The sequence below is a fragment of the Hemicordylus capensis genome, chromosome 2, assembly GCF_027244095.1.
Source record: "Hemicordylus capensis ecotype Gifberg chromosome 2, rHemCap1.1.pri, whole genome shotgun sequence".
NCBI lineage: Eukaryota > Metazoa > Chordata > Lepidosauria > Squamata > Cordylidae > Hemicordylus > Hemicordylus capensis.
Window position 1 is genome coordinate 123,548,450 of NC_069658.1, and position 12,069 is coordinate 123,560,518.

General features: G+C 43.0%; 1 long non-coding RNA gene across 1 annotated transcript in view; it reads right to left on the reverse strand.

The window, feature by feature from the left end:
* Window positions 1–1,295: 1,295 nt before the first annotated feature.
* The window catches only part of LOC128347649 (uncharacterized), a 68,827-nt gene continuing 58,053 nt past the window's right edge, over window positions 1,296–12,069 (reverse strand). The window contains exons 2-3 of the long non-coding RNA XR_008317640.1: window positions 6,357–6,464; window positions 1,296–2,756 (exon numbers count right to left, since the gene is read on the reverse strand). This is a non-coding gene — a long non-coding RNA (uncharacterized LOC128347649). The remainder of the gene's footprint in view (window positions 2,757–6,356; window positions 6,465–12,069) is intronic.

Sequence of the window (12,069 nt, forward strand, 5' to 3'; positions counted from 1 at the left end):
TGCCACAGGCTGATAGCATCCATGCCATGCCGCATTGAGGCAGTAATTGCTGCAAAAGGGGCCCAAACCAAGTACTGAATACATATGCATGCTTATACTTTTCAGAGGTCCGATATTGTTCTATTCTTCAATCCTTGTCTTCTTGGTTCCATGTAATATTCTAATTTTCTGAGATTGTGGATTTGGGGTTTTCATGAGCTGTACACCATGATCATCACAATTATAACAAATTAAGGCTTGACTTATCTCACTTTGCATGTAATGCGTCTGTCTCATATATCAGTTTCACCTTTTAATTTGCATTACTGAAATTAATGGACTTTTGCACGATATTCTAATTTTCCGAGTTTCACCTGTAAATGGTGTGTGTGTGTTTTTAAAGAACCTCCTAAGTACCCTCCCTATTTCTGAGTTCCTTGCCCATTAGATATCCCTGTGCTCCCTGTCCCCTATCTTCCAGAACCTCTTTCCAGTCTTTAGCCTACCACTGTATGAAGTTTTTAACCATACTGGCAACTTTCCCTTCCATCACAGAATGTGGACAGCAAATTGCTTTGTTCCCGGAGCAATGACACGCTCTGTGTCACTACAACAATACAATCAACCGAAGTCAGAGGCTTCTCTGGCATAAACACAACAGTGTGTGTGTGTGTGTGTGTGTGTGTGTGCAAAACATGTACATCATGGAGCACAGAGTAAACATATTGACTGCACTTATACCCCCAAGAAGAAGGCATCATTGTTTAGCAGTCTCATAGCTCAAGGTGTTTGCAAATAAAGGATCAGCTCTTTTGTTTACTATTACACATTCATAAGCTGTTCATATGTACAGTTTTTGCTACAGGTCTTCCTAGCTGGCTTCAAGATTGCTTTCCTCTTCTCTTTGCTATACAGATCTGTGAGGGGTTGTTTCCCCTCTCTCTTTTTGACTCCAGGATACTGTTGCTCAGCAATATGTCTTCAGTAATCAATGTCTCGTGCTGCGCTGAATATCTGCTAGCTACAGTGTAAGCATCTGTGCGAATGCTTGGGGTGGATGTGTGCACCCACAGCTGATTCTATGAGAAATTAGCACTCCCGCTTGGCCACTACTTGACCTGTCCTAAGTTTCTCCTTTGGGTAAAAGAAGGCCACAGCTGCTTGCTGCTGCTGTTGCACAGGAGGGTGTGAACTGCCATTAACAAGTCAAAAGACCTCATCTGCAGAAAAATGCAATGTATTTAGGACTAGAATGATTATTTGCACTGTGAAGCTTGTCTTCTGCATTTCTGTGTAATAATGACATGAATACCCGATTAATTTTGTATACTTTATGCAATTTGAGAGGTAAAGAGATACATTTCTCTTGTATTTCCCAAAGCTTTCTTCCTGGTAAGCTGTTGAGAAGCCGTCAGAGCTTTGATCAGACACCTCCTCATCTTCAAGAAGGAGAGCAAAGGGGCAATCACACACTCCTCTGAGGTCTCAGACCTCATAGACTTATTCCCCAGGAACATACATAGCCCTGTTTCTATTGGAATTTACTGCATAAGTGTTGTCTCTGCTCTTGTCTAGGTGCATGCTTGTCTGTATATGTTTGTGTCTATGTTTGGGTTTACGGGTGGAGACTAAGCTCCTCCTTCCTTCAAGCTTCTTACTTGCTGTCCTGAATTCAAACTGAGAGGTTCTCCCTCTCACTGCATAAGAGACTGTTAGTCTGTTTATTGTTTTCTTAGCCTATGTTTCAGTTAGTAATAAATATCAAACTCTTGTTTGTCAGTTAAAGTTGCTTCCTGTACAATTTTGTGTGAGCAGAACTGGTTCAAATCAAACCCAGCTCAATTCGAACTGGCCCAATTCAAACCAGACTGCCCCCCACCACCAAAGGGGAGCCAGTCCTAGTTTGGACTGAACTGGACCCAGTTTGGATCGAACTGGTTCTACACAAACGACAGGTAGGTGAGGTTGGAGGGCATGCATGCACCCTCCAGCCTCACTTTTACCCTGGGTACAAAACCCAGGCGATCTGGCTGAGGAGCACTGGGATCGCAAGCGATCCTGGTGGATCTCACAACCAGCCCTACCCAGGGAGGGCAGTTCTTGCCCGGGTAGGACTGGTCGTGAGAACGGCCTCACTGTTTTGCATGCCAATGTGATGAAGAGTGATGTTGACAATCTAAATCACCTAGTAAGAACAAACATCTGCCAGCAAAAGGTGACCACCGGCACTTTTTTCAACGTGATTGATGTTGCTGCCATTACCAGTTTTATTGACTGGTTGTCCAATCATCCAGACTGGGAACAACAGTCTGCAAGGATGAGGCGGCCCTTGTTACTTTTCAGTCTTGAGAAACAACTCATAGATGCCCACATAAGATGAAGTCTGTTGGATGTCTAGTGTATGAACCAACAGATGAAAACATAATGGATTGTACTGGGCAATCATCTCCAAACTGCTGCAGAATGTGGCACAGAAACAAAAGTGGACATTGTTCCCTTTGCCCAAGGACAGCTGGCAGGAAACCAAAGTTGTAGATTAAGGTTGTCTTGTAGAAAGCACTTGACTAGCTAACAGACTGTGATGATTGCCTTTAGGTAAATCACACTGTATTTCGTTCAGCTTAAATACTGGGAACTGAGATGCTGAGGTTTGAATCCTCATTACTGTTGAGTTTGAAATGTTCGTTTTTCTTAGCTAGGAACTCACATTCTCAGTGAGTTCTGCAGATGCACAAGGTGCCATGCTTGGAGTGGGGTGGGCTCACACCTGCATTCCCCTGAACGGAAATAAACAATTATTGTAGGTTCTGTGGTCTGGAAAAACCATAGGAAGGCATAATTTGTAATACTACTCTGGAGTAAGAAGTCCCGAATTAATTTAATCTTTTAAATTATTGATTTAAATTAAGCTTCCAGTTTGTAATTCAACTATTTCCTGACTTAATAGTTGCTACAACAGTTAAAATATATTGGATATATATTGGATTACAACTATAGCCATATTAAGACATTATATTGTAAGTGCATACCACTGTCTGCACACATGCATTAATAACGATACATATGTTCAATTTAGAAGTGAACCTGGATACAGGCCCCCATAAATGCAGGGTACAGACAGGAAGTGTCACTTGTACACCATTACATGCTATTACACAATTCATTACATTATTTGTTTTATAAAATCCAGTTTGCATATTTTTCTGTATGATTTAAAAAAAAAATTAAAAGAAGTTTTTGCATCCAGTTTTAAGGGATTTAGATGTAACAAGAAACCAGAGATTGATGAACCTGCGGTTTCAGTTTTAAACTGTAAATTGCATTGCACACGTTTGTCAAACCACAGCCCGCCAACCTCCAGTTGCAGGAGAGGGGAGCCCCTCCCTGCTTCCCAGCTGCCGAGGCCTATACCTGCAAGCTTCATGTCCATACTGTGAGCAAAGCATCAGCACGTCAGCAGAGTGACCACAATTGGCCACAATCTCAAAAGGAGTGTGCTGAATGTGATTATGCCTTTTCAGAGTGGTTCACTCGTCCTAGGCATGGAAAGGGCATTTAAATCCCTTTAAACACCATGCCATGCCAGTGCTTCTTCTGAGAGCTATGTCAACCCACCTCAAGAGCCCTGAACACAAATAGTTGCTCACAAGAATGATTGGGCTGGGGCAGGGGGAGTACTATTTCCCTGTTACTCAGGGAAGGGAAGGAAACACGATAACTTCCCAAGAGGGTATATGTAGATGAGGGAGGGCAAAGGATCCTGGGGGTGTCTGTCCCACTGTGACCTAAAATACTCTTGCAAGGGATCACCCCGGCAGTGCAGTCCATACAGACAAAACTGAACTCCAGCTCATTCAGACAAAACTGAACTCCAGCAAGCTGCTAGTGGGCTTGCTCTCTCATGAAAGGGCCAGTCGACTGGGGAGGACCACACTCCCTTTGGACTGTGTGCTCCTGAGTTGAGCTAACCCACCAGAGGGCCCCCTGCTTATGTGGGCCCCCCAACTCTCCATGGTAAAAGGGTGAACAATCTCTGCCAAAAAACCCCTCTCCTTTCTTGTGAAGACTTGCACACACCCAAAGGAGATTTTAACACTCCATGTTCCATAGCCTGGCTTCATGTGCAGATGGGGGAAACACCAGGATAGACTTTTAAATCCATTCAAAAGTCCTGGGATTCAGTCTGGCATAGTGCTGTATGCAGATCTGCAGGTGCAGGAAATCGCTGGAGAGGGGCGCCCCCATTTACAGTAGGCACAGGAGAGCAAGGGTCACCATTTCGGGGCAGAAGCAAGGGTGCACATGGCCACATGGGTGGACAGGCTGGCGGGAGTAACCTTAAGTGGTGCAGCGGGGAAATGCTTGACTAACAAGCAGAGAGTTGCCGGTTCAAATCCCCACTGCTACTATTTTAGGAGAGGAGAGATGGTCTTGTGGTAGCAAGCATGACTTGTCCCCATAGCTAAGCAGGGTCTACCCTGGTTGCATATGAATGGGAGACTTGATGTGTGAGCACTGCAAGATATTCCCCTCAGGGGATGAAGCCGCTCTGGGAAGAGCAGAAGGTTTCAAGTTCCCTCCCCGGCTTCTCCAAGATAGGGCTGAGAGAGATTCCTGCCTGCAACCTTGGAGAAGCCGCTGCCAGTCTGTGAAGACAATACTGAGCTAGATGGACCAATGGTCTGACTCAGTATATGGCAGTTTCCTATGTCCCTATGTGACACGCTTTGACAGCTACTTGGCGGCAGCTGCCAAGACAGGGAGAGCAGCCACTTTCCTCCATGGGCCAACTTGGTTTGTTTTAGAGCCCCGAAGTCCAGTCACACTCACAAGAAAGCAGTCCATGGGAGAAGGGAATATTTTGCTGTCAGGCATCATTACTTAATTTGTTTGTCAGTTATCTCCCTTCCCCTCTGACGGCCCTTCTCATGACTTGTGAGAGGTTGTCCTCATGGCCTGGCACCCTTGTGAGTCAGTGGTCTGCTTGGGATTGGCATCTGTCATCAACACAGATGTCGAATCCCTCCTTTCACTGGGGCAATGCTGATCCTGCTGCCCAGCCCTTCTCAAGAGTGAGCTTAGGGACTGCAAACCCCCAAGGGGGAAGGGTTGGGGGCACCCCTTCCCCAACCTTTCTATGAAAAAATTGGAAGTTGTCTGCTCAAGAATCCATGGGGGCTGCCTTTTAAACCCAACCCCAGGCACATACACCCAGCCATTTGTTCTACTCCCAGCACTGTGCTAGGGTTGCCACCTGGAGTGTTTGTGCTTGAGAACACACATCATTGTTGCTTTCTTCTCAGTGAGCAAAGCACTTCATGCCTAACCAGTCTGCTTTCCCTCCTGCTTACCAGGTGTGGGAAGCAAGGGACAGAGTGGGAAGAGGGAATGCCCCTCTGTGACTGGGCCGCTTGACAGGCTGACAAGCCAGGGATGTGACATGGTGGCATCCCTGTTGCCAGCAACTCCATAGTTTTGAGGGTGGGGCTGCTGCTTAGAGAGGCAGCCAGTGACAAGTGCTGCAGGCATGAAGTGGCCGCAGTCCAGGGCACATCTGCACCACTGCTTCTATGATTATGGTTTGAAAATCAGTATGAAACTGTGGATATGATGGCGTCTGGGTGAGGATGAAATACTGCAGTGGCCAAACTGGAGGTCTTGGAGGTGAACCTCTAAGAATGGTGTTCAATGGTGATCACTTTGTGGTCACTTTCAGCCCAAAACCACAGTTTCCCAGATTTGGACATACTGGAGATCCATTCTCTGTCCCATTTGAATCTGGTTTTGTGTCACATCTAAACCCGGTCTAAGAGTGTCAGCTTTAAAGTATTTGTATACTAAAGTCAGATTTCATTTGCAAGCAGGCTATTCTTTAGGAAACAATACTTGATTATATTAAAGAAAAATATTTAAATAAAATATTACATTCCACATGTTTAAATCATACATTTTATCCACCAGGATAACAGACCAAAGAAGGAAGTTTAAAACAGTGGTTTACATTAAGTATTCTGGGTAAAATAATGCAATTTTTCATCCACTCCTCTTTTATGTAAGAAATTAAATTTTGATCATTATACTTATTACTTCGTTCAGAAATGTTTGATAAGGCTTGGAGTCAGAGAAGAATGGAATGTTACTTGCCTAAAGTGACGGGGTCTGGCAGTATTGGGAGTTGGGATGCTGAAGTGGTTAGGAATAAAGAACGTGGGTCAAAAACAACCTTTCTGATAGTTTCCCCCAATGTTGCTCCTCAGAACTGATTATGTTAGTGATTTTTTAAAAACCCTGAGGTCAAACTGAACTGAGACCTACTAGCTAGAGATACTGTTCTTTTTTAGATTTACTATTTTATTCTGTTAAAAACAATAAAATACCTGTGTGTTCTGAATGTTGCCATTTCACTACACTTCCAGCATGGTGTTCCTTATAATGAAATCAGTTGTGGTGTGCCTCAGATTCTTCTGAACCATCAATTCTATAATCTAGATGAGAAGGGAAACAAAAGCTGTGCATATAATAACGTGAAAACAGAATTATAAAATAGTGGAGGCTGTTTCTCCCTTCCTCCCTTCTCCGCAGTCTCCTGCATTGCTTGGTTAGATTAAACTGACAATACTGCTACTACTTGATTCAGGTTTTATTCATCAGTGATCTTTTTTGTTTTCAAAGGTTAGCAAAGACAATATTGGTCTTCAGAAACGAATGCAAGATTAATTGGCCCTTTGACACTTGCTGGGCTGTACATGAGGCAACAGAGAAATCCATATTCATGACATGACAATCTTTTGTGAATTTAATAATTCAGTTAATATTGCTTTCCCCCCTATATATTTCTAATTTTAGGATAAGGAAGCTTTGTGGAAATAATCTTAGTCTAAATAATAAATATATTAGTGCAGATATAAAAAAATTAAAATGGCCCTACTATATTATCAGTACTTAACCCTCTCACCACCTTCAGGCGTGGAGGCACCATGGTGTGGTAAGGTTCAAAGAACCTGAGCTGCCAATGAAAAGGGTCGCAGGTGCCATCGTTGTGCATGATGTCACACACAAACCCATTACCCGATAGCTAGAGGGCTCGCACCAGCCCTCCCGATTGCACTTCTGTTGGCTGGATGCATTTATTACCCTTTCTCTCCCTCGCTGGAAGTAGCGAAAGGGAAATAAATGTAGCCAGTCAGTAAATGCTGGCTGGAAATGAGCTCGGGAGAGCTCGCACAGCTCTTCAGGGCCTGGGCCACACCCCCTTTGTATGCTACGTCGTTCACAAAGGCCTGTTTGAGCCCTCCCAAGTATCACACATGGGGGTCACCAACAGGAGGGACATGGTCTACCTTTCTGCTGGCTATGCCACTGACTACCTTTACACAGTTCCTTGCCAAGTCTCCCTAATTGCAGTTCACAGATTACCATCGGAGGGCCTGATGAGATGTTGCACTACAGACTGATTCAGACATCACATGGAACCTTAGCACACTTTAACTAAGGTTTACAAAATAAACTGTGCAGCAAATAATATTTTTTTAAATTTAACTGTAAATAGCACTGTAAATAGTGCAGCAAATGAGCACCAATCTCCATTTGATTCTCTTAATCCTGGCTTGTCTTCACCTCCCATGAAGGGCCCTTATGCAATCAAAAGCTGCTCTGCCCTGCTTCTGGCAAGCCCTCATCCTGTCTCCCATTTCCTAAGCATTGGTCCCAATTACAGAAGACAGGGGCTGGCCTGGAATGAGCACCTACCCCCCTCTTCTGAAGTTCCACAGAAGCTCTCAGCTCCCTACAGAAGGCAAAAGAGCTGTTAAAGTACGAATCCTCCCATCCCTCAGCTGCAGTCTCACACTGTAAACCATTTCCTACCCACTCCTACACTAGCAGCGAGCAACACAAAGCCGACTGGAGAAGCTTAAAGACACTGAGGCTATTCCCACGACCACAGGAAAGCAGGCTGGGCTCCCATAGCCCTCTTTCCTGCGGTCGTGGCATAGTCTCAGTGAGGCTATTCCCACAACTGCAGGAAAGTGGGTTAAGGAAGCCCAGCCAACTTTCCTGCGGTCATAGGAACCACTGAGAGCTGCACAGCTCCCAGCAGTTACCCTGCTTAAGTTCCGCTAACCCTGCTTGACCGATTGTGTGCCGCTGCGGCATTGCTCCACACCATGGCAACACATGAGTTGACCCCTGATTGGGAGGCTACAAGCAACCTCCAGGCATGGTGGTCTCCCCAGAATCCACTCTCCACTCGCACGGGGCATCCTGGCACTTCTGGGGGCTGGGCGGCCCCCGATCCCTGCAACCCCAACCGGCACCGTGACGGGGCCGGTAGTCGTGTGGGTGGCCAATCCGGCCGCCCAGGGTGAGCACTCTGCTTGTGTGTGAGGAGAGCAGGCCCCGCACACTACCTTGAGGCACTTCACTTTGATCGTGTGAAGCGCATCACTGAAAGGAGCCAAGAGCGGGGAGTGAAGAACTAGGAGGACAGGATTAACTACAAATCATCAGTGGTCTTGGTTTAAATGGTTGGAGGGGATATGCAAAAGAGAGTAGTGTCAGAATACAAATGAAAAGCAAACTGATAGTAATTACTTACTTGAGCAAAGGAGAGACGGACTGATTGGACACACAGAGAAGAGAGAGATGTGGGATGGAAGGGGAAACTGAGGAAATTTCCTGTGGGTGCAGTATTACCAAAGAGACGGAAGGGTTAGGAAATGTGGAGTGTTAGAGCTATGGAAGCAAAATAGGAGGTACATAGCAGGCCTACATGGCACTCATTCATGAATGCTTTTTCTTCATGTTCCTTGCACTTTGTCAGCAATGACACTGTAGAACTTGCCAAAAGGTTTCCTTAGCATTCCCTCCTACACATATCTTGGCATACGTTCCCCTTGTAAGAGGGAGATGCAAGACACTGCTGGCCTAACCAAGAAAAAGAGGGCTTTTCGGCTCCCCTCTTATCTGTAAAAAATAGAATGTTAGACAAAATAGAAAGATTAAGTTGGGAATTGGATTTCAGCACATCCTGTAGTGTCTAGCCCATAGCTGTGACTGTGGGCTGATGCTGGACTCTGGCTCAGGTGGGTATGAGATTAGTTGGAGGGCTGAGTGGTCTTTAATTGTTTTTGCTAAAAGCCTCTAAAAGAAAGGTGAGTGCTGTTAGTGACTTGTTGGAGATATGATGTAAAAAGCTGCTGAGTAAATGAGCTGACACCAGTGAGAGACACTTGTAGCCTAGAACAGCAGTGTTTTGTGGCCACTCTGGGCTAGTGTCTGTAAGTGGCAACTCTTGGAGGGAGAAATCAGATAAATAAATTGCAATGTATTCTGAGGGTGGGTTCATATGTAACACATAACTAAGGTTAAGCTTAATTCACAAACCAACTTCAAACCTAGGGTTTAGATTTTGGTTTGATGGCTATAGGTACAGCACAGTTAGTATCATTACATGGCTTCAGATGATAAAAGAATGACATGAAATAAACTGAGGTTCTGCATGACATCTGAATCAGCCCTTAATGAATTGTTGTGCTGACAATGGCAGATGTGTGCCTAGCTCCCTCCTCCTTCTCCTCTGTAATGTCTACCAGAACTTACATAGCATATGTTATGTCATCACAGTGTTGTTTTTCCATATTGACTGCTGCTGTTAGGGACCAGGGGACACAAAGATCATTATTACATCCAGATATGGACAAGTTTTACTGGACTATATGGAAGGGGAGGGGAAAGCTAAACATTGCCATTCTTAGGACAGCTGTGCATTTTACTAATTTTAATTTGATCCTCAAGTGAAAATCTAAAGGGATAAATTAATAATGGAAAGTGTTTTCTGAACACCATGCAATATTAATTAAATATCTTCATTCTAATGTTGATAGTTCTTCCATTAACATCATCTCAGGAAGTTTATCACCTGAGGATAGACTAAATATTATTAGAATAGGGCTGGTTCATATATGCATGTTTATCACTTAATTATGGATGAATTATTACAGATCGAACATCCCAGATTTCTTATTTGCTGTAGGGACTAGTATGTGGTTTCAGAGAACCAGTTCAGGAGGACAGGATTACCCGGATGTCATGAGAGTGTGTGCCAACATGATCTCAACATGTCCTCTAAGTGTATATGAGGGATGTGCATCTGAATTGCCCCTTTACATTGCACTCCAAAACCCTTGTTGGAGGAACAAAACAACCCTTAGAAAAAATCAATTTTTGTTAGTTTTTATATTATTAGCCACCCTAAGCCTATATATGAAAGGATGAACCATCAATGAAAAAGAATTCTGTCTATGTCAAGAATGAACTTTGCAGGTCTATGTAAATTTTGCAGGTCTATGCCTCCATCTCTGGCAATTTTCAAAAAACACCTGAAAACCCTTCTTTTCACCCAAGCTTTCTCAGCTTCCTAAATTGTGGGGGTTTTAATTTCTGGTTTATTTTAAAATTCAAAACCCGATTTTGGGGTTTTTAATCACTGTAAATGTTTAATTGTTGTTTTAAAATGTTTTAAAATTTTTAATTGTTACATTGTTTTTTTAATTTGTTTTAGCTCTTTACTGTTTTAGTGGTGTGTTTTAATTGTAAACCGCCCTGAGCCATTTTGGAAGGGCGGTATACAAATCAAACCAATCAATCAATCAATCAATCAAATAAATAAATAAATAAATAAATGTAAGCCCAGGTCCATATTAGAAATATCTGCATTGTTGCCAAATAATTACTTCTACTTCTACTTCTTCTACTACTACTATTACTACTACAACAAATATTTATATACCGCTTTTCAACCAAAGTTCTCAAAGCAGTTTACATTTTAAAAATACATAAATAAGATGGTCCCCTGTCCTCAAATGGCTCATAATCTAAAAAGAAACATAAGGCAGACACCAGCAACAGCCACGGGAGGGATGCTGTGTCGGATAAGGGCCAGTTGCTCTTCCCCTGCTAAATATAAGAGAATCACCACTTTAAAAGGTGTCTCTAATCTTCTAATCATCGGATATATACTTGGGTAAGACAAACCATTAATATTCACTTGAACGGCATGCCAAACATCTCATTCTGCACTGCCTTCTGAAGTCAAAGCAGTCCGAGAACCTTATTTAAAAGGCCATTGCACACATTACACAGTAGCAAACAAAAGTTTACAATTGAGCGTATATTCCACAAGACCCTGTAGCCAGTCACAGCTTCCTTGTGATACACCTGTATGATATGTGTTCTGCAAGCACCTACTTGTTGTAGTCACACTATATATTTTAAGTATCTACTGAAAACATCTTACATGTACACCTAACCATCAAATGTATGAAGTGGCCCTAAGTCCAGAAAGTGGCTGTGGACATACAAAGAAAAATGCATCTTCTCAAATAGTTCCATGCTTATCCATAATTGTACAAAAAAGAGAGTTTTTATGTGAAATGAGGTACTCTTGATATCCTTTTATGGAGAAAAATGGAAGGACTAAGAGCAATTTAACCGGAAAGTGCTTTAAATATGAAGCACTAAAAAGGAAATATGAGGAGGGGGAAAAAAATCTCTGCTCACCAACCAAAGAATTAGGTGCCAAAATGGCCATGTAGCTTTCATGGAAAGATTTAATGGAGGTGAATCAAAAGGTAAAGGAGACAGTAAATAAAGTAGATGGGTTAAAAGGGAGATAGTTCAATACCTAAGCTGACTTCAAAGAAATTAAAGAAAAGGTACTGGCAAATGAAGCAGAACAAAGAGCCACAGATCGTGAAGATTAACTGTCTGAACTCTCAAACAAATTAGACTTCCAGGAAGTTCATTGAAACAGCTAAAAAGTAATACTAACATCCTCATTTAGAACAATTGTCTTTGTTTTTCTCCTTTTGGGGAAGCCTATGTTAATTTAAAAGGGAATATTGTGAGAATCACTATGACCAAGTAGAGAGAACCATGGAGACTCAAGTTCAAAACTCCTCTCAGTCATGAAACTCATTGGGTGACCTTAAGGCTGTCATTCTCCTGACATTGTTCTGAAGATAAATATAGTAACACCAGGCAACACTAAGGCCCTTTGGAGAAAGGCTGAGATACAATTGTGAAACTAAA